This window comes from Oncorhynchus mykiss, unplaced genomic scaffold (assembly GCF_013265735.2).
Source record: "Oncorhynchus mykiss isolate Arlee unplaced genomic scaffold, USDA_OmykA_1.1 un_scaffold_322, whole genome shotgun sequence".
Classification (NCBI taxonomy): domain Eukaryota; kingdom Metazoa; phylum Chordata; class Actinopteri; order Salmoniformes; family Salmonidae; genus Oncorhynchus; species Oncorhynchus mykiss.
The window spans coordinates 1-24,589 of record NW_023493771.1 but is presented as its reverse complement, the minus strand read 5'-3'; the positions used below and the strand labels follow the sequence as shown (position 1 = coordinate 24,589).

Genomic DNA, 24,589 nt, shown 5'->3' with positions numbered 1-24,589 from the left:
AACTCCATGTTCAGTTGGATGAGATCACGAATGGCCAGCGATCTAGCGTCAGGATTAAATACACCACAAGTCTCTGTGGCGCAATTGGTTAGCGCGTTAGACTGTTAATCTAAAGGTTGGTGGTTCAAGCCCACCCAGGGACGACAGTTTTCAGTTTGTTGTGCTCCATGATGTCGATGTGACTACCTGTTATGAGATTCCTGTTAAATTGCCGTGCTGAGGGTCAATGCCAACACAAGCCTCTCTCGTGCAATCAGTTAGCGTGTTTGACTGTCAATCTAAAGGTTGGTGCTTTGACACCACCCAGGGATGACATTTTTCAGATTGTGGAGATGTGAACTGACCCTTCCTGACTTGGCGTGAGCTTCCATGAGACTTTGGCCTGCTGAGGGTCAGTATAACCACAATTTGTTGGCGCGTTACTGTTAATTTCAAAGTTGGTGATTTGAGCCCACCCAGGGATGCTGTCTTTCTATTTCTAGTGATATGGAAGACCTTCCTGGCCTTACAGTAAGCTTGCTTTTGACCTGCTGTGTTTCCTGTTGTAACATGTGATTAGTGTGTTGTTGAACATGAAAGATGACAAGTTACTATACCTACTGGTAAAATGGCTGTCAATGGTCTCTGATCTTCTGTTACTCAATAGCTTGATCATTCTGTGTTCTCCAAGGAACATATAATTTATTCTTATTAATCTGGCTAGTATGACAACGTAAATGATGTCAATCTGGTATGAAAAAACGTATTATTTATATTTATCTCGCGAGAAGGACAATGTTGGTCCAGTGTGTTTGTGTGTAAATGTATGCCTATACGCCATGAAAGTGACTAGCCACTTCATCATTCTTCCGGAGTCAGTCCCCTAATTATTTTTGAATGTGCTTGGCTATTATATATTACATTTGTGAAAATGCAGTTGTTTAACATATATATTTATCAGAATATATTTGTGATTGTGGCTGAATTTACTCCTGCCAGATGCCTTTTAATATAATGTTGCGCTGACGAACATTGCGCTACACCTTTGCCCTTTTAAGGCCATTCAAAAAGCTAACAAACATTAGAAAACTACAGGGCTACTTCCTTGAAAATGTTGCTGCACTTTCGATGCACGTTAACACAACCATTGGAACAAAGTGTTGTTGTTTCGTAAACTCCATGTTCAGTTGGATGAGAGCACGAATGGCCAGCAATCAAGTGTCAGGATTAAAGACACCACAAGTCTCTGTGGCGCAATTGGTTAGTGCGTTAGACTGTTAATCTAAAGGTTGGTGGTTCGACCCCACCCAGGGACGACAGTTTCCAGTTTGTTATGCTCCATGATGTGGATGTGACATCCTGGACCTGTAATGAGATTCCCAGTTACTTTGTCCTGCTGAGGGTCAATGCCAACACATGCCTCTCTCGTGGAATCAGTTAGAGTGTTTGGCTGTCAATCTAAAGGTTGGTGCTTTGACACCACCCAGGGATGACATTTTTCAGATTGTGAAGTCCCCCTTCCTGACTTGGCGTGAGCTTCCATGAGACTTTGGCCTGCTGAGGGTCAGTATAACCACAAGTCTCTGTGGTGCAATTTGTTGGCGCGTTAGACTGTTCATTTAAAAGTTGGTGATTTGAGCCCACCCAGGGATGCTGTCTTTCTATTTCTAGTGATATGGAAGACCTTCCTGGCCTTACAGTAAGCTTGCTTTTGACCTGCTGTGTTTCCTGTTGTAACATGTGATTGGTGTGTTGTTGAACATGAAAGATGACAAGTTACTATACCTACTGGTAAAATGGCTGTCAATGGTCTCTGATCTTCTGTTACTCAATAGCTTGATCATTCTGTGTTCTCCAAGGAACATATAATTTATTCTTATTAATCTGGCTAGTATGACAACGTAAATGATGTCAATCTGGTATGAAAAAACGTATTATTTATATTATCTCGCGAGAAGGACAATGTTGGTCCAGAGTTTTTGTGTGTAAATGTATGCCTATACGCCATAAAAGTGACTAGCCACTTCATCATTCTTCCGGAGTCAGTCCCCTAATTATTTTTGAATGGGCTTGGCGATTATATATTACATTTGTGAAAATGCAGTTGTTTAAAATATATATTTATCATAATATATTTGTGATTGTGGCTGAATTTACTCCTGCCAGATGCCTTTTAATATAATGTTGCGCTGACGAACATTGCGCTACATCTTTGCCCTTTTAAGGCCATTCAAACAGCTAACAAACATTAGAAAAACTACAGGGCTACTTCCTTGAAAATGTTGCTGCACTTTCGATGCACGTTAACACAACCATTGGAACAAAGTGTTGTTGTTTCGTAAACTCCATGTTCAGTTGGATGAGAGCACAAATGGCTAGTGATCTAGCGTCAGTATTAAATACACCACAAGTCTCTGTGGCGCAATTGGTTAGCGCGTTAGACTGTTAATCTAAAGGTTGGTGGTTCGAGCCCACCCAGGGACGACAGTTTTCAGTTTGTTGTGCTCCATGATGTCGATGTGACGCCCTGTACCTGTTATGAGATTCCTGTTAAATTGCCGTGCTGAGGGTCAATGCCAACACAAGCCTCTCTCGTGCAATCAGTTAGTGTGTTTGACTGTCAATCTAAAGGTTGGTGCTTTGACACCACCCAGGGATGACATTTTTCAGATTGTGAAGTCCCCCTTCCTGACTTGGCGTTAGCTTCCATGAGACCTGCTGAGGGTCAGTATAACCACAAGTCTCTGTGGTGCAATTTGTTGGCGCGTTAGACTGTTCATTTAAAAGTTGGTGATTTGAGCCCACCCAGGGATGCTGTCTTTCTATTTCTAGTGATATGGAAGACCTTCCTGGCCTTACAGTAAGCTTGCTTTTGACCTGCTGTGTTTCCTGTTGTAACATGTGATTGGTGTGTTGTTGAACATGAAAGATGACAAGTTACTATACCTACTGGTAAAATGGCTGTCAATGGTCTCTGATCTTCTGTTACTCAATAGCTTGATCATTCTGTGTTCTCCAAGGAACATATCATTTATTCTTATTAATCTGGCTAGTATGACAACGTAAATGATGTCAATCTGGTATGAAAAAACGTATTATTTATATTTATCTCGCGAGAAGGACAATGTTGGTCCAGAGTTTTTGTGTGTAAATGTATGCCTATACGCCATAAAAGTGACTAGCCACTTCATCATTCTTCCGGAGTCAGTCCCCTAATTATTTTTGAATGGGCTTGGCGATTATATATTACATTTGTGAAAATGCAGTTGTTTAAAATATATATTTATCATAATATATTTGTGATTGTGGCTGAATTTACTCCTGCCAGATGCCTTTTAATATAATGTTGCGCTGACGAACATTGCGCTACATCTTTGCCCTTTTAAGGCCATTCAAACAGCTAACAAACATTAGAAAACTACAGGGCTACTTCCTTGAAAATGTTGCTGCACTTTCGATGCACGTTAACACAACCATTGGAACAAAGTGTTGTTGTTTCGTAAACTCCATGTTCAGTTGGATGAGAGCACAAATGGCTAGTGATCTAGCGTCAGTATTAAATACACCACAAGTCTCTGTGGCGCAATTGGTTAGCGCGTTAGACTGTTAATCTAAAGGTTGGTGGTTCGAGCCCACCCAGGGACGACAGTTTTCAGTTTGTTGTGCTCCATGATGTCGATGTGACGCCCTGTACCTGTTATGAGATTCCTGTTAAATTGCCGTGCTGAGGGTCAATGCCAACACAAGCCTCTCTCGTGCAATCAGTTAGTGTGTTTGACTGTCAATCTAAAGGTTGGTGCTTTGACACCACCCAGGGAATGACATTTTTCAGATTGTGAAGTCCCCCTTCCTGACTTGGCGTGAGCTTCCATGAGACTTTGGCCTGCTGAGGGTCAGTATAACCACAAGTCTCTGTGGTGCAATTTGTTGGCGCGTTAGACTGTTCATTTAAAAGTTGGTGATTTGAGCCCACCCAGGGATGCTGTCTTTCTATTTCTAGTGATATGGAAGACCTTCCTGGCCTTACAGTAAGCTTGCTTTTGACCTGCTGTGTTTCCTGTTGTAACATGTGATTGGTGTGTTGTTGAACATGAAAGATGACAAGTTACTATACCTACTGGTAAAATGGCTGTCAATGGTCTCTGATCTTCTGTTACTCAATAGCTTGATCATTCTGTGTTCTCCAAGGAACATATAATTTATTCTTATTAATCTGGCTAGTATGACAACGTAAATGATGTCAATCTGGTATGAAAAAACGTATTATTTATATTTATCTTGCGAGAAGGACAATGTTGGTCCAGAGTTTTTGTGTGTAAATGTATGCCTATACGCCATAAAAGTGACTAGCCACTTCATCATTCTTCCGGAGTCAGTCCCCTAATTATTTTTGAATGGGCTTGGCGATTATATATTACATTTGTGAAAATGCAGTTGTTTAAAATATATATTTATCATAATATATTTGTGATTGTGGCTGAATTTACTCTTGCCAGATGCCTTTTAATATAATGTTGCGCTGACGAACATTGCGCTACATCTTTGCCCTTTTAAGGCCATTCAAAAAGCTAACAAACATTAGAAAACTACAGGGCTACTTCCTTGAAAATGTTGCTGCACTTTCGATGCACGTTAACACAACCATTGGAACAAAGTGTTGTTGTTTCGTAAACTCCATGTTCAGTTGGATGAGATCACGAATGGCCAGCGATCTAGCGTCAGGATTAAATACACCACAAGTCTCTGTGGCGCAATTGGTTAGCGCGTTAGACTGTTAATCTAAAGGTTGGTGGTTCAAGCCCACCCAGGGACGACAGTTTTCAGTTTGTTGTGCTCCATGATGTCGATGTGACTACCTGTTATGAGATTCCTGTTAAATTGCCGTGCTGAGGGTCAATGCCAACACAAGCCTCTCTCGTGCAATCAGTTAGCGTGTTTGACTGTCAATCTAAAGGTTGGTGCTTTGACACCACCCAGGGATGACATTTTTCAGATTGTGGAGATGTGAACTGACCCTTCCTGACTTGGCGTGAGCTTCCATGAGACTTTGGCCTGCTGAGGGTCAGTATAACCACAATTTGTTGGCGCGTTACTGTTAATTTCAAAGTTGGTGATTTGAGCCCACCCAGGGATGCTGTCTTTCTATTTCTAGTGATATGGAAGACCTTCCTGGCCTTACAGTAAGCTTGCTTTTGACCTGCTGTGTTTCCTGTTGTAACATGTGATTAGTGTGTTGTTGAACATGAAAGATGACAAGTTACTATACCTACTGGTAAAATGGCTGTCAATGGTCTCTGATCTTCTGTTACTCAATAGCTTGATCATTCTGTGTTCTCCAAGGAACATATAATTTATTCTTATTAATCTGGCTAGTATGACAACGTAAATGATGTCAATCTGGTATGAAAAAACGTATTATTTATATTTATCTCGCGAGAAGGACAATGTTGGTCCAGTGTGTTTGTGTGTAAATGTATGCCTATACGCCATGAAAGTGACTAGCCACTTCATCATTCTTCCGGAGTCAGTCCCCTAATTATTTTTGAATGGGCTTGGCGATTATATATTACATTTGTGAAAATGCAGTTGTTTAAAATATATATTTATCATAATATATTTGTGAAATTGGCAGGGATGACCGTTTTCAGTTTGTTGTGCTCCATGATGTGACGTCCTATTCCTGTTAAATTGCCGTGCTGAGGGTTGTTATATAAATAATCTAATATAAAGCGTTACTTGCAGACCAAAGCTCTGGTTAAACCGGATGCCCTCAGATAACTCTGGGCCCAGTGTCCTCAGTCAAGTCTAGAGCCTGCGTGCAATAACATGATTATCCAAAGGACACACAGCTGCCATCACGCAAATATACTCCCCTGTAACTACAAAGAGCAGCCTGCAACACTAACGAGCTTAGAAGTGCCAAGCTATCTCACTGACATTGACCCTTGCATGCACTCCTGCAAAGACAGGAAACACCTGAGTCTAAAGCAGACATTACCAATATCCACGCTTCCTTGACACACGTACATCTCATGAAGCACTGTACACTCACACTCTACCCCCCCCCCCCCCCCCCCCCCCCTACTCGTTGGGTGCCAAGAGCAAAGGACTTTGCTGTGCACCAGTGGGGCCCGCTCTGGCTAGAGCAAGGCCCACCTCCAACTCTCCAGGGACCAGTCAGAAGACCAACACGACGAGACTCCACCTACATTATTCTGTGTATACATTCTGCTGTAAACTCTGGCTGAGGGGCCAAATTATTCTGACTCCTCACAGAGTCACATTCCTTAGGTCCGTGCACGATAAACGGCAGGACAAGATAACTTTGACCAATAAACTGCCTTTTGATACACCTGATTCCACTCTGTCCAGCGTCGTTGTTTTGCATTCCCTCTCCAGTATGAAACACCAACAGGGTCAATGCCAACACAAGCCTCTCTCGTGCAATCAGTTAGCGTGTTTTACTGTCAATCTAACGGTTGGTGCTTTGACACCACCCAGGGATGACATTTTTCAGATTGTGGAGATGTGAACTGACCCTTCCTGATTTGGCGTGAGCTTCCATGAGACTTTGGCCTGCTGAGGGTCAGTATAACTACAAGTCTCTGTGGTGCATTTTGTTGGCGCGTTAGACTGTTAATTTAAAAGTTGGTGATTTGAGCCCACCCAGCGATGCTGTCTTTCTGTTTCTAGTGATATAGAAGACCTTCCTGGCCTTACAGTAAGCTTGCTTTTGACCTGCTGTTTTTCCTGTTGTCACATGTGATTGGTGTGTTGTTGAACATGAAAGATGACAAGTTACTATACCTACTGGTAAAATGGCTGTCAATGGTCTCTGATCTTCTGTTACTCAATAGCTTGATCATTCTGTGTTCTCCAAGGAACATATAATTTATTCTTATTAATCTGGCTAGTATGACAACGTAAATGATGTCAATCTGGTATGAAAAAACGTATTATTTATATTTATCTCGCGAGAAGGACAATGTTGGTCCAGTGTGTTTGTGTGTAAATGTATGCCTATACGCCATGAAAGTGACTAGCCACTTCATCATTCTTCCGGAGTCAGTCCCCTAATTATTTTTGAATGGGCTTGGCGATTATATATTACATTTGTGAAAATGCAGTTGTTTAAAATATATATTTATCATAATATATTTGTGAAATTGGCAGGGATGACCGTTTTCAGTTTGTTGTGCTCCATGATGTGACGTCCTATTCCTGTTAAATTGCCGTGCTGAGGGTTGTTATATAAATAATCTAATATAAAGCGTTACTAGCAGACCAAAGCTCTGGTTAAACCGGATGCCCTCAGATAACTCTGGGCCCAGTGTCCTCAGTCAAGTCTAGAGCCTGCGTGCAATAACATGATTATCCAAAGGACACACAGCTGCCATCACGCAAATATACTCCCCTGTAACTACAAAGAGCAGCCTGCAACACTAACGAGCTTAGAAGTGCCAAGCTATCTCACTGACATTGACCCTTGCATGCACTCCTGCAAAGACAGGAAACACCTGAGTCTAAAGCAGACATTACCAATATCCACGCTTCCTTGACACACGTACATCTCATGAAGCACTGTACACTCACACTCTACCACCCCCCCCCCCCCCCCCCCCCCTACTCGTTGGGTGCCAAGAGCAAAGGACTTTGCTGTGCACCAGTGGGGCCCGCTCTGGCTAGAGCAAGGCCCACCTCCAACTCTCCAGGACCAGTCCAGAAGACCAACACGACGAGACTCCACCTACATTATTCTGTGTATACATTCTGCTGTAAACTCTGGCTGAGGGGGCCAAATTATTCTGACTCCTCACAGAGTCACATTCCTTAGGTCCGTGCACGATAAACGGCAGGACAAGATAACTTTGACCAATAAACTGCCTTTTTGATACACCTGATTCCACTCTGTCCAGCGTCGTTGTTTTGCATTCCCTCTCCAGTATGAAACACCAACAGGGTCAATGCCAACACAAGCCTCTCTCGTGCAATCAGTTAGCGTGTTTTACTGTCAATCTAACGGTTGGTGCTTTGACACCACCCAGGGATGACATTTTTCAGATTGTGGAGATGTGAACTGACCCTTCCTGATTTGGCGTGAGCTTCCATGAGACTTTGGCCTGCTGAGGGTCAGTATAACTACAAGTCTCTGTGGTGCATTTTGTTGGCGCGTTAGACTGTTAATTTAAAAGTTGGTGATTTGAGCCCACCCAGCGATGCTGTCTTTCTGTTTCTAGTGATATAGAAGACCTTCCTGGCCTTACAGTAAGCTTGCTTTGACCTGCTGTTTTTCCTGTTGTCACATGTGATTGGTGTGTTGTTGAACATGAAAGATGACAAGTTACTATACCTACTGGTAAAATGGCTGTCAATGGTCTCTGATCTTCTGTTACTCAATAGCTTGATCATTCTGTGTTCTCCAAGGAACATATAATTTATTCTTATTAATCTGGTTAGTATGACAACGTAAATGATGTCAATCTGGTATGAAAAAACATATTATTTATATTTATCTCGCGAGAAGGACAATGTTGGTCCAGTGTGTTTGTGTGTATATGTATGCCTATACGCCATGAAAGTGACTAGCCACTTCATCATTCTTCCGGAGTCAGTCCCCTAATTATTTTTGAATGTGCTTGGCTATTATATATTACATTTGTGAAAATGCAGTTGTTTAACATATATATTTATCAGAATATATTTGTGATTGTGGCTGAATTTACTCCTGCCAGATGCCTTTTAATATAATGTTGCGCTGACGAACATTGCGCTACACCTTTGCCCTTTTAAGGCCATTCAAAAAGCTAACAAACATTAGAAAACTACAGGGCTACTTCCTTGAAAATGTTGCTGCACTTTCGATGCACGTTAACACAACCATTGGAACAAAGTGTTGTTGTTTCGTAAACTCCATGTTCAGTTGGATGAGAGCACGAATGGCCAGCAATCAAGTGTCAGGATTAAAGACACCACAAGTCTCTGTGGCGCAATTGGTTAGTGCGTTAGACTGTTAATCTAAAGGTTGGTGGTTTGACCCCACCCAGGGACAACAGTTTCCAGTTTGTTATGCTCCATGATGTGGATGTGACATCCTGGACCTGTAATGAGATTCCCAGTTACTTTGTCCTGCTGAGGGTCAATGCCAACACATGCCTCTCTCGTGGAATCAGTTAGAGTGTTTGACTGTCAATCTAAAGGTTGGTGCTTTGACACCACCCAGGGATGACATTTTAAGGCCATTCAAAAGGCCATTCAAAAAGCTAACAAACATTAGAAAACTACAGGGCTACTTCCTTGAAAATGTTGCTGCACTTTCGATGCACGTTAACACAACCATTGGAACAAAGTGTTGTTGTTTCGTAAACTCCATGTTCAGTTGGATGAGAGCACGAATGGCCAGCAATCAAGTGTCAGGATTAAAGACACCACAAGTCTCTGTGGCGCAATTGGTTAGTGCGTTAGACTGTTAATCTAAAGGTTGGTGGTTCGACCCCACCCAGGGACGACAGTTTCCAGTTTGTTATGCTCCATGATGTGGATGTGACATCCTGGACCTGTAATGAGATTCCCAGTTACTTTGTCCTGCTGAGGGTCAATGCCAACACATGCCTCTCTCGTGGAATCAGTTAGAGTGTTTGACTGTCAATCTAAAGGTTGGTGCTTTGACACCACCCAGGGATGACATTTTTCAGATTGTGAAGTCCCCCTTCCTGACTTGGCGTGAGCTTCCATGAGACTTTGGCCTGCTGAGGGTCAGTATAACCACAAGTCTCTGTGGTGCAATTTGTTGGCGCGTTAGACTGTTCATTTAAAAGTTGGTGATTTGAGCCCACCCAGGGATGCTGTCTTTCTATTTCTAGTGATATGGAAGACCTTCCTGGCCTTACAGTAAGCTTGCTTTTGACCTGCTGTGTTTCCTGTTGTAACATGTGATTGGTGTGTTGTTGAACATGAAAGATGACAAGTTACTATACCTACTGGTAAAATGGCTGTCAATGGTCTCTGATCTTCTGTTACTCAATAGCTTGATCATTCTGTGTTCTCCAAGGAACATATAATTTATTCTTATTAATCTGGCTAGTATGACAACGTAAATGATGTCAATCTGGTATGAAAAAAACGTATTATTTATATTTATCTTGCGAGAAGGACAATGTTGGTCCAGAGTTTTTGTGTGTAAATGTATGCCTATACGCCATAAAAGTGACTAGCCACTTCATCATTCTTCCGGAGTCAGTCCCCTAATTATTTTTGAATGGGCTTGGCGATTATATAGTACATTTGTGAAAATGCAGTTGTTTAAAATATATATTTATCATAATATATTTGTGATTGTGGCTGAATTTACTCTTGCCAGATGCCTTTTAATATAATGTTGCGCTGACGAACATTGCGCTACATCTTTGCCCTTTTAAGGCCATTCAAAAGCTAACAAACATTAGAAAACTACAGGGCTACTTCCTTGAAAATGTTGCTGCACTTTCGATGCACGTTAACACAACCATTGGAACAAAGTGTTGTTGTTTCGTAAACTCCATGTTCAGTTTGGATGAGATCACGAATGGCCAGCGATCTAGCGTCAGGATTAAATACACCACAAGTCCTCTGTGGCGCAATTGGTTAGCGCGTTAGACTGTTAATCTAAAGGTTGGTGGTTCAAGCCCACCCAGGGACGACAGTTTTCAGTTTGTTGTGCTCCATGATGTCGATGTGACTACCTGTTATGAGATTCCTGTTAAATTGCCGTGCTGAGGGTCAATGCCAACACAAGCCTCTCTCGTGCAATCAGTTAGCGTGTTTGACTGTCAATCTAAAGGTTGGTGCTTTGACACCACCCAGGGATGACATTTTTCAGATTGTGGAGATGTGAACTGACCCTTCCTGACTTGGGCGTGAGCTTCCATGAGACTTTGGCCTGCTGAGGGGTCAGTATAACCACAATTTGTTGGCGCGTTACTGTTAATTTCAAAGTTTGGTGATTTGAGACCCACCCAGGGATGCTGTCTTTCTATTTCTAGTGATATGGAAGACCTTCCTGGCCTTACAGTAAGCTTGCTTTTGACCTGCTGTGTTTCCTGTTGTAACATGTGATTAGTGTGTTGTTGAACATGAAAGATGACAAGTTACTATACCTACTGGTAAAATGGCTGTCAATGGTCTCTGATCTTCTGTTACTCAATAGCTTGATCATTCTGTGTTCTCCAAGGAACATATAATTTATTCTTATTAATCTGGCTAGTATGACAACGTAAATGATGTCAATCTGGTATGAAAAAACGTATTATTTATATTTATCTCGCGAGAAGGACAATGTTGGTCCAGTGTGTTTGTGTGTAAATGTATGCCTATACGCCATGAAAGTGACTAAGCCACTTCATCATTCTTCCGGAGTCAGTCCCCTAATTATTTTTGAATGTGCTTGGCTATTATATATTACATTTGTGAAAATGCAGTTGTTTAACATATATATTTATCGGAATATATTTGTGATTGTGGCTGAATTTACTCCTGCCAGATGCCTTTTAATATAATGTTGCGCTGACGAACATTGCGCTACACCTTTGCCCTTTTAAGGCCATTCAAAAAGCTAACAAACATTAGAAAACTACAGGGCTACTTCCTTGAAAATGTTGCTGCACTTTCGATGCACGTTAACACAACCATTGGAACAAAGTGTTGTTGTTTCGTAAACTCCATGTTCAGTTGGATGAGAGCACGAATGGCCAGCAATCAAGTGTCAGGATTAAAGACACCACAAGTCCTCTGTGGCGCAATTGGTTAGTGCGTTAGACTGTTAATCTAAAGGTTGGTGGTTCGACCCCACCCAGGGACGACAGTTTCCAGTTTGTTATGCTCCATGATGTGGATGTGACATCCTGGACCTGTAATGAGATTCCCAGTTACTTTGTCCTGCTGAGGGTCAATGCCAACACATGCCTCTCTCGTGGAATCAGTTAGAGTGTTTGACTGTCAATCTAAGGTTGGTGGCTTTGACACCACCCAGGGATGACAATTTTTCAGATTGTGAAGTCCCCCTTCCTGACTTGGCGTGAGCTTCCATGAGACTTTGGCCTGCTGAGGGTCAGTATAACCACAAGTCTCTGTGGTGCAGTTTGTTGGCGCGTTAGACTGTTCATTTAAAAGTTGGTGATTTGAGCCCACCCAGGGATGCTGTCTTTCTATTTCTAGTGATATGGGAAGACCTTCCTGGCCTTACAGTAAGCTTGCTTTTGACCTGCTGTGTTTCCTGTTGTAACCTGTGATTGGTGTGTTGTTGAACATGAAAGAGGACAAGTTACTATAACCTACTGGTAAAATGGCTGTCAATGGTCCTCTGATCTTCTGTTACTCAATAGCTTGATCATTCTGTGTTCTCCAAGGAACATATAATTTATTCTTATTAATCTGGCTAGTATGACAACGTAAATGATGTCAATCTGGTATGAAAAAACGTATTATTTATATTTATCTCGCGAGAAGGACAATGTTGGTCCAGAGTTTTTGTGTGTAAATTGTATGCCTATACGCCATAAAAGTGACTAGCCACTTCATCATTCTTCCGGAGTCAGTCCCCCTAATTATTTTGAATGGGCTTGGCGATTATATATTACATTTGTGAAAATGCAGTTTGTTTAAAATATATATTTATCATAATATATTTGTGATTGTGGCTGAATTTACTCCTGCCAGATGCCTTTTTAATATAATGTTGCGCTGACGAACATTGCGCTACATCTTTGCCCTTTTAAGGCCATTCAAAACAGCTAACAAACATTAGAAAACTACAGGGCTACTTCCTTGAAAATGTTGCTGCACTTTCGATGCACGTTAACACAACCATTGGAACAAAGTGTTGTTGTTTCGTAAACTCCATGTTCAGTTGGATGAGAGCACAAATGGCTAGTGATCTAGCGTCAGTATTAAATACACCACAAGTCTCTGTGGCGCAATTGGTTAGCGCGTTAGACTGTTAATCTAAAGGTTGGTGGTTCGAGCCCACCCAGGGACGACAGTTTTCAGTTTGTTGTGCTCCATGATGTCGATGTGACGCCCTGTACCTGTTATGAGATTCCTGTTAAATTGCCGTGCTGAGGGTCAATGCCAACACAAGCCTCTCTCGTGCAATCAGTTAGTGTGTTTGACTGTCAATCTAAAGGTTGGTGCTTTCACACCACCCAGGGATGACATTTTTCAGATTGTGAAGTCCCCCTTCCTGACTTGGCGTTAGCTTCCATGAGACTTTGGCCTGCTGAGGGTCAGTATAACCACAAGTCTCTGTGGTGCAATTTGTTGGCGCGTTAGACTGTTCATTTAAAAGTTGGTGATTTGAGCCCACCCAGGGATGCTGTCTTTCTATTTCTAGTGATATGGAAGACCTTCCTGGCCTTACAGTAAGCTTGCTTTTGACCTGCTGTGTTTCCTGTTGTAACATGTGATTGGTGTGTTGTTGAACATGAAAGATGACAAGTTACTATACCTACTGGTAAAATGGCTGTCAATGGTCTCTGATCTTCTGTTACTCAATAGCTTGATCATTCTGTGTTCTCCAAGGAACATATCATTTATTCTTATTAATCTGGCTAGTATGACAACGTAAATGATGTCAATCTGGTATGAAAAAACGTATTATTTATATTTATCTCGCGAGAAGGACAATGTTGGTCCAGAGTTTTTGTGTGTAAATGTATGCCTATACGCCATAAAAGTGACTAGCCACTTCATCATTCTTCCGGAGTCAGTCCCCTAATTATTTTTGAATGGGCTTGGCGATTATATATTACATTTGTGAAAATGCAGTTGTTTAAAATATATATTTATCATAATATATTTGTGATTGTGGCTGAATTTACTCCTGCCAGATGCCTTTTAATATAATGTTGCGCTGACGAACATTGCGCTACATCTTTGCCCTTTTAAGGCCATTCAAACAGCTAACAAACATTAGAAAACTACAGGGCTACTTCCTTGAAAATGTTGCTGCACTTTCGATGCACGTTAACACAACCATTGGAACAAAGTGTTGTTGTTTCGTAAACTCCATGTTCAGTTGGATGAGAGCACAAATGGCTAGTGATCTAGCGTCAGTATTAAATACACCACAAGTCTCTGTGGCGCAATTGGTTAGCGCGTTAGACTGTTAATCTAAAGGTTGGTGGTTCGAGCCCACCCAGGGACGACAGTTTTCAGTTTGTTGTGCTCCATGATGTCGATGTGACGCCCTGTACCTGTTATGAGATTCCTGTTAAATTGCCGTGCTGAGGGTCAATGCCAACACAAGCCTCTCTCGTGCAATCAGTTAGTGTGTTTGACTGTCAATCTAAAGGTTGGTGCTTTGACACCACCCAGGGATGACATTTTTCAGATTGTGAAGTCCCCCTTCCTGACTTGGCGTGAGCTTCCATGAGACTTTGGCCTGCTGAGGGTCAGTATAACCACAAGTCTCTGTGGTGCAATTTGTTGGCGCGTTAGACTGTTCATTTAAAAGTTGGTGATTTGAGCCCACCCAGGGATGCTGTCTTTCTATTTCTAGTGATATGGAAGACCTTCCTGGCCTTACAGTAAGCTTGCTTTTGACCTGCTGTGTTTCCTGTTGTAACATGTGATTGGTGTGTTGTTGAACATGAAAGATGACAAGTTACTATACCTACTGGTAAAATGGCTGTCAATGGTCTCTGATCTTCTGTTACTCAATAGCTTGATCATTCTGTGTTCTCCAAGGAACATATAATTTATTCTTATTAATCTGGCTAGTATGACAACGTAAATGATGTCAATCTGGTATGAAAAAACGTATTATTTATATTTATCTTGCGAGAAGGACAATGTTGGTCCAGAGTTTTTGTGTGTAAATGTATGCCTATACGCCATAAAAGTGACTAGCCACTTCATCATTCTTCCGGAGTCAGTCCCCTAATTATTTTTGAATGGGCTTGGCGATTATATATTACATTTGTGAAAATGCAGTTGTTTAAAATATATATTTATCATAATATATTTGTGATTGTGGCTGAATTTACTCCTGCCAGATGCCTTTTAATATAATGTTGCGCTGACGAACATTGCGCTACATCTTTGCCCTTTTAAGGCCATTCAAAAGCTAACAAACATTAGAAAACTACAGGGCTACTTCCTTGAAAATGTTGCTGCACTTTCGATGCACGTTAACACAACCATTGGAACAAAGTGTTGTTGTTTCGTAAACTCCATGTTCAGTTGGATGAGATCACGAATGGCCAGCGATCTAGCGTCAGGATTAAATACACCACAAGTCTCTGTGGCGCAATTGGTTAGCGCGTTAGACTGTTAATCTAAAGGTTGGTGGTTCAGCCCACCCAGGGACGACAGTTTTCAGTTTGTTGTGCTCCATGATGTCGATGTGACTACCTGTTATGAGATTCCTGTTAAATTGCCGTGCTGAGGGTCAATGCCAACACAAGCCTCTCTCGTGCAATCAGTTAGCGTGTTTGACTGTCAATCTAAAGGTTGGTGCTTTGACACCACCCAGGGATGACATTTTTCAGATTGTGGAGATGTGAACTGACCCTTCCTGACTTGGCGTGAGCTTCCATGAGACTTTGGCCTGCTGAGGGTCAGTATAACCACAATTTGTTGGCGCGTTACTGTTAATTTCAAAGTTGGTGATTTGAGCCCACCCAGGGATGCTGTCTTTCTATTTCTAGTGATATGGAAGACCTTCCTGGCCTTACAGTAAGCTTGCTTTTGACCTGCTGTGTTTCCTGTTGTAACATGTGATTAGTGTGTTGTTGAACATGAAAGATGACAAGTTACTATACCTACTGGTAAAATGGCTGTCAATGGTCTCTGATCTTCTGTTACTCAATAGCTTGATCATTCTGTGTTCTCCAAGGAACATATAATTTATTCTTATTAATCTGGCTAGTATGACAACGTAAATGATGTCAATCTGGTATGAAAAAACGTATTATTTATATTTATCTCGCGAGAAGGACAATGTTGGTCCAGTGTGTTTGTGTGTAAATGTATGCCTATACGCCATGAAAGTGACTAGCCACTTCATCATTCTTCCGGAGTCAGTCCCCTAATTATTTTTGAATGTGCTTGGCTATTATATATTACATTTGTGAAAATGCAGTTGTTTAACATATATATTTATCAGAATATATTTGTGATTGTGGCTGAATTTACTCCTGCCAGATGCCTTTTAATATAATGTTGCGCTGACGAACATTGCGCTACACCTTTGCCCTTTTAAGGCCATTCAAAAAGCTAACAAACATTAGAAAACTACAGGGCTACTTCCTTGAAAATGTTGCTGCACTTTCGATGCACGTTAACACAACCATTGGAACAAAGTGTTGTTGTTTCGTAAACTCCATGTTCAGTTGGATGAGAGCACGAATGGCCAGCAATCAAGTGTCAGGATTAAAGACACCACAAGTCTCTGTGGCGCAATTGGTTAGTGCGTTAGACTGTTAATCTAAAGGTTGGTGGTTCGACCCCACCCAGGGACGACAGTTTCCAGTTTGTTATGCTCCATGATGTGGATGTGACATCCTGGACCTGTAATGAGATTCCCAGTTACTTTGTCCTGCTGAGGGTCAATGCCAACACATGCCTCTCTCGTGGAATCAGTTAGAGTGTTTGACTGTCAATCTAAAGGTTGGTGCTTTGACACCACCCAGGGATGACATTTTTCAGATTGTGAAGTCCCCCTTCCTGACTTGGCGTGAGCTTCCATGAGACTTTGGCCTGCTGAGGGTCAGTATAACCACAAGTCTCTGTGGTGCAATTTGTTGGCGCGTTAGACTGTTCATTTAAAAGTTGGTGATTTGAGCCCACCCAGGGATGCTGTCTTTCTATTTCTAGTGATATGGAAGACCTTCCTGGCCTTACAGTAAGCTTTTTTGACCTGCTGTGTTTCCTGTTGTAACATGTGATTGGTGTGTTGTTGAACATGAAAGATGACAAGTTACTATACCTACTGGTAAAATGGCTGTCAATGGTCTCTGATCTTCTGTTACTCAATAGCTTGATCATTCTGTGTTCTCCAAGGAACATATAATTTATTCTTATTAATCTGGCTAGTATGACAACGTAAATGATGTCAATCTGGTATGAAAAAACGTATTATTTATATTTATCTTGCGAGAAGGACAATGTTGGTCCAGAGTTTTTGTGTGTAAATGTATGCCTATACGCCATAAAAGTGACTAGCCACTTCATCATTCTTCCGAGTCAGTCCCCTAATTATTTTTGAATGGGCTTGGCGATATATATTACATTTGTGAAAATGCAGTTGTTTAAAATATATATTTATCATAATATATTTGTGATTGTGGCTGAATTTACTCTTGCCAGATGCCTTTTAATATAATGTTGCGCTGACGAACATTGCGCTACATCTTTGCCCTTTTAAGGCCATTCAAAAAGCTAACAAACATTAGAAAACTACAGGGCTACTTCCTTGAAAATGTTGCTGCACTTTCGATGCACGTTAACACAACCATTGGAACAAAGTGTTGTTGTTTCGTAAACTCCATGTTCAGTTGGATGAGATCACGAATGGCCAGCGATCTAGCGTCAGGATTAAATACACCATAAGTCTCTGTGGCGCAATTGTTAGCGCGTTAGACTGTTAATCTAAAGGTTGGTGGTTCAAGCCCACCCAGGGACGACAGTTTTCAGTTTGTTGTGCTCCATGATGTCGATGTGACTACCTGTTATGAGATTCCTGTTAAATTGCCGTGCTGAGGGTCAATGCCAACACAAGCCTCTCTCGTGCAATCAGTTAGCGTGTTTGACTGTCAATCTAAAGGTTGGTGCTTTGACAGCACCCAGGGATGACATTTTTCAGATTGTGAAGTCCCCCTTCCTGACTTGGCGTGAGCTTCCATGAGACTTTGGCCTGCTGAGGGTCAGTATAACCACAAGTCTCTGTGGTGCAATTTGTTGGCGCGTTAGACTGTTCATTTAAAAGTTGGTGATTTGAGCCCACCCAGGGATGCTGTCTTTCTATTTCTAGTGATATGGAAGACCTTCCTGGCCTTACAGTAAGCTTGCTTTTGACCTGCTGTGTTTCCTGTTGTAACATGTGATGGTGTGTTGTTGAACATGAAAGATGACAAGTTACTATACCTACTGGTAAAATGGCTGTCAATGGTCTCTGATCTTCTGTTACTCAATAGCTTGATCATTCTGTGTTCTCCAAGGAACATATAATTTATTCTTATTAATCTGGCTAGTATGACAACGTAAATGATGTCAATCTGGTATGAAAAAACGTATTATTTATATTTATCTTGCGAGAAGGACAATGTTGGTCCAGAGTTTTTGTGTGTAAATGTATGCCTATACGCCATAAAAGTGACTAGCCACTTCATCATTCTTCCGGAGTCAGTCCCCTAATTATTTTTGAATGGGCTTGGCGATTATATATTACATTTGTGAAAATGCAGTTGTTTAAAATATATATTTATCATAATACATTTGTGATTGTGGCTGAATTTACTCTTGCCAGATGCCTTTTAATATAATGTTGCGCTGACGAACATTGCGCTACATCTTTGCCCTTTTAAGGCCATTCAAAAAGCTAACAAACATTAGAAAACTACAGGGCTACTTCCTTGAAAATGTTGCTGCACTTTCGATGCACGTTAACACAACCATTGGAACAAAGTGTTGTTGTTTCGTAAACTCCATGTTCAGTTGGATGAGATCACGAATGGCCAGCGATCTAGCGTCAGGATTAAATACACCACAAGTCTCTGTGGCGCAATTGGTTAGTGCGTTAGACTGTTAATCTAAAGGTTGGTGGTTCAAGCCCACCCAGGGACGACAGTTTTCAGTTTGTTGTGCTCCATGATGTCGATGTGACTACCTGTTATGAGATTCCTGTTAAATTGCCGTGCTGAGGGTCAATGCCAACACAAGCCTCTCTCGTGCAATCAGTTAGCGTGTTTGACTGTCAATCTAAAGGTTGGTGCTTTGACACCACCCAGGGATGACATTTTTCAGATTGTGGAGATGTGAACTGACCCTTCCTGACTTGGCGTGAGCTTCCATGAGACTTTGGCCTGCTGAGGGTCAGTATAACCACAATTTGTTGGCGCGTTACTGTTATTTCAAAGTTGGTGATTTGAGCCCACCCAGGGATGCTGTCTTTCTATTTCTAGTGATATGGAAGACCTTCCTGGCCTTACAGTAAGCTTGCTTTTGACCTGCTGTGTTTCCTGTTGTAACATGTGATTAGTGTGTTGTTGAACATGAAAGATGACAAGTTACTATACCTACTGGTAAAATGGCTGTCAATGGTCTCTGATCTTCTGTTACTCAATAGCTTGATCATTCTGTGTTCTCCAAGGAACATATAATTTATTCTTATTAATCTGGCTAGTATGACAACGTAAATGATGTCAATCTGGTATGAAAAACGTATTATTTATATTTATCTCGCGAGAAGGACAATGTTGGTCCAGTGTGTTTGTGTGTAAATGTATGCCTATACGCCATGAAAGTGACTAGCCACTTCATCATTCTTCCGGAGTCAGTCCCCTAATTATTTTTGAATGGGCTTGGCGATTATATATTACATTTGTGAAATGCAGTTGTTTAAAATATATATTTATCATAATATATTTGTGAAATTGGCAGGGATGACCGTTTTCAGTTTGTTGTGCTCCATGATGTGACGTCCTATTCCTGTTAAATTGCCGTGCTGAGGGTTGTTATATAAATAATCTAATATAAAGCGTTACTTGCAGACCAAAGCTCTGGTTAAAACGGATGCCCTCAGATAACTCTGGGCCCAGTGTCCTCAGTCAAGTCTAGAGCCTGCGTGCAATAACATGATTATCCAAAGGACACACAGCTGCCATCACGCAAATATACTCCCCTGTAACTACAAAGAGCAGCCTGCAACACTAACGAGCTTAGAAGTGCCAAGCTATCTCACTGACATTGACCCTTGCATGCACTCCTGCAAAGACAGGAAACACCTGAGTCTAAAGCAGACATTACCAATATCCACGCTTCCTTGACACACGTACATCTCATGAAGCACTGTACACTCACACTCTACCCCCCCCCCCCCCCCCCCCCCTACTCGTTGGGTGCCAAGAGCAAAGGACTTTGCTGTGCACCAGTGGGCCCGCTCTGGCTAGAGCAAGGCCCACCTCCAACTCTCCAGGACCAGTCAGAAGACCAACACGACGAGACTCCACCTACATTATTCTGTGTATACATTCTGCTGTAAACTCTGGCTGAGGGGCCAAATTATTCTGACTCCTCACAGAGTCACATTCCTTAGGTCCGTGCACGATAAACGGCAGGACAAGATAACTTTGACCAATAACTGCCTTTTTGATACACCTGATTCCACTCTGTCCAGCGTCGTTGTTTTGCATTCCCTCTCCAGTATGAAACACCAACAGGGTCAATGCCAACACAAGCCTCTCTCGTGCAATCAGTTAGCGTGTTTTACTGTCAATCTAACGGTTGGTGCTTTGACACCACCCAGGGATGACATTTTTCAGATTGTGGAGATGTGAACTGACCCTTCCTGATTTGGCGTGAGCTTCCATGAGACTTTGGCCTGCTGAGGGTCAGTATAACTACAAGTCTCTGTGGTGCATTTTGTTGGCGCGTTAGACTGTTAATTTAAAAGTTGGTGATTTGAGCCCACCCAGCGATGCTGTCTTTCTGTTTCTAGTGATATAGAAGACCTTCCTGGCCTTACAGTAAGCTTGCTTTTGACCTGCTGTTTTTCCTGTTGTCACATGTGATTGGTGTGTTGTTGAACATGAAAGATGACAAGTTACTATACCTACTGGTAAAATGGCTGTCAATGGTCTCTGATCTTCTGTTACTCAATAGCTTGATCATTCTGTGTTCTCCAAGGAACATATAATTTATTCTTATTAATCTGGCTAGTATGACAACGTAAATGATGTCAATCTGGTATGAAAAAACGTATTATTTATATTTATCTCGCGAGAAGGACAATGTTGGTCCAGTGTGTTTGTGTGTAAATGTATGCCTATACGCCATGAAAGTGACTAGCCACTTCATCATTCTTCCGGAGTCAGTCCCCTAATTATTTTTGAATGGGCTTGGCGATTATATATTACATTTGTGAAAATGCAGTTGTTTAAAATATATATTTATCATAATATATTTGTGAAATTGGCAGGGATGACCGTTTTCAGTTTGTTGTGCTCCATGATGTGACGTCCTATTCCTGTTAAATTGCCGTGCTGAGGGTTGTTATATAAATAATCTAATATAAAGCGTTACTAGCAGACCAAAGCTCTGGTTAAACCGGATGCCCTCAGATAACTCTGGGCCCAGTGTCCTCAGTCAAGTCTAGAGCCTGCGTGCAATAACATGATTATCCAAAGGACACACAGCTGCCATCACGCAAATATACTCCCCTGTAACTACAAAGAGCAGCCTGCAACACTAACGAGCTTAGAAGTGCCAAGCTATCTCACTGACATTGACCCTTGCATGCACTCCTGCAAAGACAGGAAACACCTGAGTCTAAAGCAGACATTACCAATATCCACGCTTCCTTGACACACGTACATCTCATGAAGCACTTACACTCACACTCTACCCCCCCCCCCCCCCCCCCCCTACTCGTTGGGTGCCAAGAGCAAAGGACTTTGCTGTGCACCAGTGGGGCCCGCTCTGGCTAGAGCAAGGCCCACCTCCAACTCTCCAGGACCAGTCAGAAGACCAACACGACGAGACTCCACCTACATTATTCTGTGTATACATTCTGCTGTAAACTCTGGCTGAGGGCCAAATTATTCTGACTCCTCACAGAGTCACATTCCTTAGGTCCGTGCACGATAAACGGCAGGACAAGATAACTTTGACCAATAAACTGCCTTTTTGATACACCTGATTCCACTCTGTCCAGCGTCGTTGTTTTGCATTCCCTCTCCAGTATGAACACCAACAGGGTCAATGCCAACACAAGCCTCTCTCGTGCAATCAGTTAGCGTGTTTTACTGTCAATCTAACGGTTGGTGCTTTGACACCACCCAGGGATGACATTTTTCAGATTGTGGAGATGTGAACTGACCCTTCCTGATTTGGCGTGAGCTTCCATGAGACTTTGGCCTGCTGAGGGTCAGTATAACTACAAGTCTCTGTGGTGCATTTTGTTGGCGCGTTAGACTGTTAATTTAAAAGTTGGTGATTTGAGCCCACCCAGCGATGCTGTCTTTCTGTTTCTAGTGATATAGAAGACCTTCCTGGCCTTACAGTAAGCTTGCTTTTGACCTGCTGTTTTTCCTGTTGTCACATGTGATTGGTGTGTTGTTGAACATGAAAGATGACAAGTTACTATACCTACTGGTAAAATGGCTGTCAATGGTCTCTGATCTTCTGTTACTCAATAGCTTGATCATTCTGTGTTCTCCAAGGAACATATAATTTATTCTTATTAATCTGGTTAGTATGACAACGTAAATGATGTCAATCTGTATGAAAAAACGTATTATTTATATTTATCTCGCGAGAAGGACAATGTTGGTCCAGTGTGTTTGTGTGTATATGTATGCCTATACGCCATGAAAGTGACTAGCCACTTCATCATTCTTCCGGAGTCAGTCCCCTAATTATTTTTGAATGGCTTGGCTATTATATATTACATTTGTGAAAATGCAGTTGTTTAACATATATATTTATATCAGAATATATTTGTGATTGTGGCTGAATTTACTCCTGCCAGATGCCTTTTAATATAATGTTGCGCTGACGAACATTGCGCTACACCTTTGCCCTTTTAAGGCCATTCAAAAAGCTAACAAACATTAGAAAACTACAGGGCTACTTCCTTGAAAATGTTGCTGCACTTTGGATGCACGTTAACACAACCATTGGAACAAAGTGTTGTTGTTTCGTAAACTCCATGTTCAGTTGGATGAGAGCACAAATGGCTAGTGATCTAGCGTCAGTATTAAATACACACAAGTCTCTGTGGCGCAATTGGTTAGCGCGTTAGACTGTTAATCTAAAGGTTGGTGGTTCGAGCCCACCCAGGGACGACAGTTTTCAGTTTGTTGTGCTCCATGATGTCGATGTGACGCCCTGTACCTGTTATGAGATTCCTGTTAAATTGCCGTGCTGAGGGTCAATGCCAACACAAGCCTCTCTCGTGCAATCAGTTAGTGTGTTTGACTGTCAATCTAAAGGTTGGTGCTTTGACACCACCCAGGGATGACATTTTTCAGATTGTGAAGTCCCCCTTCCTGACTTGGCGTGAGCTTCCATGAGACTTTGGCCTGCTGAGGGTCAGTATACCACAAGTCTCTGTGGTGCAATTTGTTGGCGCGTTAGACTGTTCATTTAAAGTTGGTGATTTGAGCCCACCCAGGGATGCTGTCTTTCTATTTCTAGTGATATGGAAGACCTTCCTGGCCTTACAGTAAGCTTGCTTTTGACCTGCTGTGTTTCCTGTTGTAACATGTGATTGGTGTGTTGTTGAACATGAAAGATGACAAGTTACTATACCTACTGGTAAAATGGCTGTCAATGGTCTCTGATCTTCTGTTACTCAATAGCTTGATCATTCTGTGTTCTCCAAGGAACATATAATTTATTCTTATTAATCTGGCTAGTATGACAACGTAAATGATGTCAATCTGGTATGAAAAAACGTATTATTTATATTTATCTTGCGAGAAGGACAATGTTGGTCCAGAGTTTTTTGTGTGTAAATGTATGCCTATACGCCATAAAAGTGACTAGCCACTTCATCATTCTTCCGGAGTCAGTCCCTAATTATTTTTGAATGGGCTTGGCGATTATATATTACATTTTGAAAATGCAGTTGTTTAAAATATATATTTATCATAATATATTTGTGATTGTGGCTGAATTTACTCTTGCCAGATGCCTTTTAATATAATGTTGCGCTGACGAACATTGCGCTACATCTTTGCCCTTTTAAGGCCATTCAAAAAGCTAACAAACATTAGAAAACTACAGGGCTACTTCTTGAAAATGTTGCTGCACTTTCGATGCACGTTAACACACACCATTGGAACAAGTGTTGTTGTTTCGTAAACTCCATGTTCAGTTGGATGAGATCACGAATGGCCAGCGATCTAGCGTCAGGATTAAATACACCACAAGTCTCTGTGGCGCAATTGGTTAGCGCGTTAGACTGTTAATCTAAAGGTTGGTGGTTCAAGCCCACCCAGGGACGACAGTTTTCAGTTTGTTGTGCTCCATGATGTCGATGTGACTACCTGTTATGAGATTCCTGTTAAATTGCCGTGCTGAGGGTCAATGCCAACACAAGCCTCTCTCGTGCAATCAGTTAGCGTGTTTGACTGTCAATCTAAAGGTTGGTGCTTTGACACCACCCAGGGATGACATTTTTCAGATTGTGGAGATGTGAACTGACCCTTCCTGACTTGGCGTGAGCTTCCATGAGACTTTGTGGCTGCTGAGGGTCGTATAACCACAATTTGTTGGCGCGTTACTGTTAATTTCAAAGTTGGTGATTTGAGCCCACCCAGGGATGCTGTCTTTCTATTTCTAGTGATATGGAAGACCTTCCTGGCCTTACAGTAAGCTTGCTTTTGACCTGCTGTGTTTCCTGTTGTAACATGTG

General features: G+C 41.8%; 16 non-coding genes across 16 annotated transcripts; all 16 read left to right on the top strand.

Annotated features, from left to right (window-relative positions):
- The first annotated feature begins 69 nt into the window (after nt 1-69).
- Nucleotides 70-143, top strand: trnan-guu. The gene has a single exon. It is a non-coding gene; the product is annotated as a tRNA-Asn (tRNA).
- Nucleotides 144-1,221: 1,078 nt separating this feature from the next.
- Nucleotides 1,222-1,295, top strand: trnan-guu. The gene has a single exon. It is a non-coding gene; the product is annotated as a tRNA-Asn (tRNA).
- Nucleotides 1,296-2,389: 1,094 nt separating this feature from the next.
- trnan-guu lies at nt 2,390-2,463 on the top strand. The gene has a single exon. It is a non-coding gene; the product is annotated as a tRNA-Asn (tRNA).
- A 1,087-nt stretch (nt 2,464-3,550) lies between these two features.
- On the top strand, nt 3,551-3,624 carry trnan-guu. Its single transcript has one exon. It is a non-coding gene; the product is annotated as a tRNA-Asn (tRNA).
- Nucleotides 3,625-4,718: 1,094 nt separating this feature from the next.
- Nucleotides 4,719-4,792, top strand: trnan-guu. Its single transcript has one exon. It is a non-coding gene; the product is annotated as a tRNA-Asn (tRNA).
- A 4,162-nt stretch (nt 4,793-8,954) lies between these two features.
- trnan-guu lies at nt 8,955-9,028 on the top strand. Its single transcript has one exon. It is a non-coding gene; the product is annotated as a tRNA-Asn (tRNA).
- A 382-nt stretch (nt 9,029-9,410) lies between these two features.
- trnan-guu lies at nt 9,411-9,484 on the top strand. Its single transcript has one exon. It is a non-coding gene; the product is annotated as a tRNA-Asn (tRNA).
- A 1,095-nt stretch (nt 9,485-10,579) lies between these two features.
- Nucleotides 10,580-10,654, top strand: trnan-guu. Its single transcript has one exon. It is a non-coding gene; the product is annotated as a tRNA-Asn (tRNA).
- A 1,083-nt stretch (nt 10,655-11,737) lies between these two features.
- On the top strand, nt 11,738-11,812 carry trnan-guu. The gene has a single exon. It is a non-coding gene; the product is annotated as a tRNA-Asn (tRNA).
- Nucleotides 11,813-12,914: 1,102 nt separating this feature from the next.
- On the top strand, nt 12,915-12,988 carry trnan-guu. The gene has a single exon. It is a non-coding gene; the product is annotated as a tRNA-Asn (tRNA).
- A 1,093-nt stretch (nt 12,989-14,081) lies between these two features.
- trnan-guu lies at nt 14,082-14,155 on the top strand. Its single transcript has one exon. It is a non-coding gene; the product is annotated as a tRNA-Asn (tRNA).
- A 2,243-nt stretch (nt 14,156-16,398) lies between these two features.
- Nucleotides 16,399-16,472, top strand: trnan-guu. The gene has a single exon. It is a non-coding gene; the product is annotated as a tRNA-Asn (tRNA).
- Nucleotides 16,473-17,562: 1,090 nt separating this feature from the next.
- trnan-guu lies at nt 17,563-17,635 on the top strand. Its single transcript has one exon. It is a non-coding gene; the product is annotated as a tRNA-Asn (tRNA).
- A 1,086-nt stretch (nt 17,636-18,721) lies between these two features.
- On the top strand, nt 18,722-18,795 carry trnan-guu. Its single transcript has one exon. It is a non-coding gene; the product is annotated as a tRNA-Asn (tRNA).
- A 4,146-nt stretch (nt 18,796-22,941) lies between these two features.
- On the top strand, nt 22,942-23,015 carry trnan-guu. Its single transcript has one exon. It is a non-coding gene; the product is annotated as a tRNA-Asn (tRNA).
- Nucleotides 23,016-24,104: 1,089 nt separating this feature from the next.
- On the top strand, nt 24,105-24,178 carry trnan-guu. The gene has a single exon. It is a non-coding gene; the product is annotated as a tRNA-Asn (tRNA).
- Nucleotides 24,179-24,589: the final 411 nt, after the last annotated feature.